The sequence below is a fragment of the Protopterus annectens genome, chromosome 8.part0, assembly GCF_019279795.1.
Source record: "Protopterus annectens isolate FY-2018-M chromosome 8.part0, PAN1.0, whole genome shotgun sequence".
Lineage (NCBI taxonomy): Eukaryota > Metazoa > Chordata > Ceratodontiformes > Protopteridae > Protopterus > Protopterus annectens.
In genome coordinates this window covers 1,042,264,127-1,042,270,521 of record NC_056741.1, presented here as the reverse complement: position 1 = coordinate 1,042,270,521, position 6,395 = coordinate 1,042,264,127, and the positions used below count along the sequence as shown (strand labels likewise).

The window sequence follows — 6,395 nt, the reverse complement described above, 5'->3', positions numbered from 1 at the left end:
AGGGTGGGAGAAAAACCAGCAATTTCAGCATAGATCAAAAGCCAGCAAATATATATCTAAATCAATCAACCAAAAAAAAAAAAATTAGGATAATACAGAACTTTGAAAAGAAGTGCCAGAAAAATATACTTATCACTTTATATTTTGAATTGTTTCAGTAGCACTTTTAGTCCGAACACAAGGAGCTTCAAACAGTGAACCTTGAACTCGACTCAGGCAAGTTTGTATCCACACTATTCCTAGATCTCTCAAAGGCCTTTGACACCATCTCACACACCCTACTTATAACCCAACTCTCCACCCTACACCTCCCTCCCTCCACTATTGCCTGGTTTTCCAGCTACTTGTCCAACTGCCAACAAGCTGTCCAATGGAAAACTTCAACCTCCCCCTTTCTTCCCACACACAGGTGTCCCACAAGGTTCTGTTATTGGCCCTCTTCTCTTCAACCTGTTCATTAACAACTTTCACCAGTCCATCCCAGACTCATCTATCATCCAATATGCAGATGACTTAACAATCATCTGCTCATCCTTCACCCCCTCCGAGCTCTTAGCAAAAACCCAACTAGCCTTCTCTAAAACAGAAACCTGGATGCAGTCTAATTATCTGGCACTAAATGCAAATAAAACCAAACTAATGTTTTTTCCCCTATCAAAAGCACCATTGACAAATCCATTCACCATACAGAGCCAAAACAACACCCTTCTTGAAATCATTCCCAACACCAAGCTTCTTGGCATCATTATTGATGAAAAGTTTGACACCCACATCAGCTCTGCAATTAAGAAAACCCACAAAAAGTTATGTCTCCTCTACAGGCACAACCATTTCCTAAGCCCCTCTACCCATCAAACTCTTGCATCCACCTTCCTACTCCCCTCCCTTGTATATGGTGCCCCTCTTTTCACCAATCTCCATCTTGGCCTTCGGTCCAAACTTGAATCCTGCTTCCACAAGATCTCCAAATTTGCAACCGATTCAAAAAACTCATCCCACCACTGCCACTCCCTCCTCACCCTGAACTGGCTTGAAATACCCAACTACCTCAGTTACCTACAACTCACCATTGCCCACAAGCTCATCTTTAAACCTGCCAACTGCCCAGCTCTCACTACTTCCTTAAAACCTTACATTCCTAACCGCTGACTCAGATCCAAAAAACAAAACCCTCCTTCAGGTCCAAAAACCTGCACAACCTCCTGACCATCTACTGCTGTCCCACTCATTAGCTAAACAGTGGAACTCTCTCCCCACACACCTACGCAACCTACCTAACCATACAAATTTCAAACCTCAACTCTCTCATCTTTCTTCCAAATGGGAATGCCCTTGCCATGCTCCAACTTAACCTCCCCTTTTCACCTTGCACTGACTCATCCTCATACTATCTCTACTATTACTTCATCCCACCCAAAACAATCCCTCCCCTACCAAAATCTAATTTTCTCTTTAATATCTATTGTACTGTACTCTCCAATCTCAAATATACTATTACCCTTTCCATGCAAAATATTTTCCTAACCTACTAATGGCTAGTAGCTATATATTTTGAAATGTTAAACCTACAATTGAGTTTATAAAAAAAATATTCACTTTATGTAAATGTTGAAATTTCTGTATTGAATTAAGTATTTTCATTTTTGTAACATTGTGACAAGCCAGTTGCAAATATGGAGCTTATCTGTAAATGTTTAATTAGCTGTATGAACTATGTCATTTTGTAACATGTGAAATGTAACTTGCAATTATTGTGGAATGTTTCTCCTTGGGCCAACACTGAAAACAGGCTCTTCTTGGCCCAGTGGACTTCCCTGGTCATCAAACTTAAATAAATAAAGTAAATAAAGAATTACAGCTGTAACAATAGTCACAAATTGTATTTATCCCTCTGGCACAGTATGTGGTAAGAGGAACTTGGCTTAGTCAGATTGCATATGAATTATTTTAAGTTTGTTGCCATCATCCTTGGCTGTTTAAGCATTTCTGATCTTGGACATGATAAGTTAAAGAGTAGGTGCCAAAAGAGGTAAAATGGCTGTACTCAGTGACAAGGCACTAGCAACACTGTTTCAGGTTTGACCCTAATTATTACTTCCCCTAATCGGAAGCTTAAATAATGGTCTGTTTAAAATGTGCTTATGTATTCAACTTTAACAGGGTACTACATTCATCACAAAGTAGAGATTTTAGACATTTCCTGGGTGCATCTTGCAGGGAAACATTTTATTTTCTTTTGATATGCTGGGGTGTAGTTGGGAATGTTATTTTTTTGGAGGCAATGCATTTCTGCTACTGTCTGAAGATTTCAGCTGACTTGAGAACTCGCACCTCACTCAGTGTAAGGATGAATAAATGGTTAGAGAATAGTTTTTAAATAATTATCACTTATTTTAGAATTTAACTCTTTTGTGGCTGGTAACATTGGGATTAAAACTGTACTCAGTAGAATTTGTAAAAGAGGGATTTATGAGTTTGTGTCCTGTTTTGATATAGGTTTTATAGAAGTCATTTTGAGAAATAATCATCTTTATAGAAGATAGATGTGAATATATCACACAGTTGGGCATTACGGGTATTTTAATTTATGTGTGGAAGATTCATACTTAAATTGTAATGAATGATTGATGTAATATCAGGTACTGAGCATAATTGATGGAGGAGAGATAAATAAGGATTATGTATTCCGTGTACTTTTTGGTGTTGTATACTTTAAGTAATATACCACTGTAGTCTTTTTTTTTTTCATTTTTAAAAATTGGTACTTTTACTGCATTTCATCTAAGGGGCGGCCACGGTGGTGCAGTGGTTAGCATTGCCGCCTCTCAGCAAGAGGTTCTCCGGTTCGATCCCCGGCTGGGGTGCCTTCTGTGCGGAGTCTGCATGTCCTCCCTGTGGTCGCGTGGGTTTCCTCCGGGTGCTCCGGTTTCCTCCCACATCCCAAAGACATGCTGCAGGTGGATTGGACACTCTAAATTGGCCCTAGGTGTGCGTGTGAGTGTGCCTTCTGTGGAAGGTTGGGCACCGGGCTGGCAACTCGACACCGTAAAACTCCACTGCCATTCAATGTGCGGACAAGGTGTTCCGCTGTGGCGACCCCTGACCAGGAAAAAGCCGAAAGAAGAAGAAGAAGAAGAAGACTGCATTTCATCTAAGGAGTTATTTTTGTATTTGTATTGAGATTTTCTCACACTTTTGCTTATTTTTTGTAGTTCTATTGGACTGCCTATGTTAAGTTGGGCTATTTCTTTCTGATGTGTGATTTGTTTTAGGCTTTATAGTTATTTGAAAGCAAATAATTTTATATGACTTCCAGATCATTTGCCTGAGCTACATATTCTGTTGGCAAGTTCATTCTGTTTCCCTTCCCACTGATCCTTTTTTCTCCATCCCCTCACCAGGAAGCACAGCAGCTTTAGCCGCCTTGCTGACCGGTGAGTATTCTGGGAGTTCTGCAAATCAAGATGGCGGCCAGCAGGAGGCTGATGAAGGAGCTTGAGGAAATCCGTAAATGTGGCATAAAGAATTTCTGTAATATACAGGTTGATGAAGCAAATCTGTTGACATGGCAAGGACTTATTTTTCCAGATAATCCACCATATAACAAGGGAGCTTTCAGGATCAAGATAAATTTTCCAGCTGAATATCCATTCAAACCTCCAAAGATTACATTTAAAACAAAGATTTTTCATCCTAATGTCGATGAAAAGGGCAGGTGTGTTTGTCTGTAATTAGTGCTGAAAACTGAAAGTCAGTAACCAAAGCCAATCAAGTAATACAGTCTCTTATAGCACTGGTCAATGACCCACAGCCAGAGCATTCTCTGAGGGCTGATCTAGCAGAAGAATACTCTAAGGATCTTAAAAAAAATATTTAAGAATGCAGAGGAATTTACAAAGAAATATGGTGAAAAACTACCAGTGGACTAAATAAACAAGCAGAGATGTAATGTCACCCAAGGCACGCTAGAAGACCCAGGGCAGTGTATTTCAGACCAACACAGCAGGACTCAGTGGACCATGGACGAGTGTCATCCTTCTCTGTTAACTTGTGGTTGTTTCTAACTTTCTATAGTCTTTCTTAAAATCAGACATTTAGATAAGCCTGTATGATAGGCTTTCAGAAATTAAATGCGGTGTTCTAGTTCTGCTTTATTTGCTTAAAAATCACTGCTTCATTATAATTTTTTTAAATTTTTCTGACAAGTTATCACCCTTCTTTAATGAATACTTTGCCCTTAAGATTTAATTGCTTGTGGTGGTTTCCAGATTTCTTTGCTGCTCCCACTGCCTTTTTTCTTTTTTTTTTTTTACCAATGCCTTGATTAAGATGCACAGCCTTGAATGAGAGTGGCTAAAATGGTAACTTATTTTTCTCTTTGTTGCACTGCTTTGCAGACCTTGTTTGCAAGTTCTCAGTGTCAGTTTGTAATGTATTTAAAAAAAAAAAAACAAAGGTAGTCCCTGCACTTATATAAATTTGGCTGTTACCTTGATGATGTTTATTAAATAGGGCAACTCAAAAATTCCCAGCTCTGTTAGAAATGCTACATCTAAAGAAATTCCAATCCCTCCGCACCACATGCTCCAGAGACCTCAACCTTATTGCCACAATCAATAGAACATGCTGGAGGGACAGGTTCATAACCAAGAGACTGCCCATGCTCTAGAATAGACCTCCCATACATGTCAAGCAGAGCAACTCACTGGCCGTCTTCAAGAGAAATCTTGATGGGTGGATGGGAAATCGAAAGTTCACCCCGGGGATCACTCTAGTGGCTTTACTTGATAGAGGCACTGGGAACTAACATCGGGCAGCACAATGCCAGGGCAACTTCTATGGGCTAGGCTTGTAAAGGCTCCAGGGCCATTAGCCTAGTACACGCCTATGAACCTATGACTTTTTTATATGGGTTAAGTAAGCATTTGTGTATTTGTACATTTCTTTAAAACACATGCTTGTGTATATGGCTTTGACATGCCACTGAAGTATCACAACACTGAACCTCGAATAACTGGACCAAAATGTTCAAAATAACAAAACATTAAAAAAAAAAAAAACTTTTTGCATGGAGGCACACCCCCTGCATGCCCCATGCAAGGGGGCTGCTCCCACCATACCCTATTCCTACTAATTATATATACCAACAATGCATTCACACCACAGTGGAGAAAGGACAAATTTCCCAAACCCCCATGTTCCACAAACCCCCGAAGAAAAAGACAGTACAGTTCAGTCATCTGATTTTGATTATAGACAATTTTCACATATTACTCTAGTTCACTTAAACAACAGGGTTTGTATAAGCATTCATTTTCTGAACAAGAAATATTTAACTTTGCTGTTGAACATTATTGACTGAACGTAACCCTTGGTGATTTATGAGGAAATCAATTTTTGCAAAGGATATTAGCTTTATAAGCTTATTATCATGTCTCTGAATTGAACATAAGAGCTGTTAGGCCTGACCATGCTATTAGCAAAAGCACCACATTACATACGCACACCCATTCATATCTGCACACACATGCCTGCATGCACACAGATGTACTTTCTCATGTCAATTCATCAGCAAGCCCCTTTCATAGTCATGGAAATACCTTCTTATACACTCACATTGACTATCTCCCACACATACATGCACATTCATGCCTCTGCAGACACACAGATAAATATCCAGTCACATACACATACTAACAACCCCTCACACCACCGCCTGCACTGTGAGTACTCCAATAGGAGTGGACAGCTGACCATGTATTTCACATCGGTCATTTTTCCTCTTAGAGCAACCTTTTACTCTGCTAAGCATATATAGTTATGTACATATATAGTATATGTGTGTGTGTGTGTGTGTGTGTATATATATGGTTCCCATTCACATTGCTGAAAGTATAGTTATCCGAACTACATTTTGCCTAGACCGTAACTCCGAATTTACACTTCTCCAAATCGGCATTTTGTGATCACATTGCAGTATGTATGTATGAACAAATATACTGTTGTCACTGTAGTGCGATCTTGGAGTTAGTGTATATATATATATATATATATATATATATATATATATATATATATATATATATAATTAGCAGGGGGTGCAGGGGGACTAAGTTGCCCCCCCCTGCAAAAATTAGAGAAAATTTGCTAATGTGGTTTAACTCTTTTTCCGTTTCTGCAAAGTGCTGTTTCAGAGAAGTGTAAATTCGGAGTTATGATCTTGGCAAAGTGTGGTTCAAGAACTGTACTTTCAGCAATGTGAATGTTATATTTATATATATATATATATATATATATATATATATATATATATATATATATATATATATGGAGAGACATCCATCTTTCTCTCTCTCTCTCTCTATATATATATATATATATATATATATATATAT

General features: G+C 38.7%; 1 pseudogene; it reads left to right on the top strand.

Annotated features, from left to right (window-relative positions):
- Positions 1 to 3,413: 3,413 nt before the first annotated feature.
- LOC122808060 lies at positions 3,414 to 3,981 on the top strand (annotated as a pseudogene).
- The last annotated feature ends 2,414 nt before the right edge of the window (positions 3,982 to 6,395 follow it).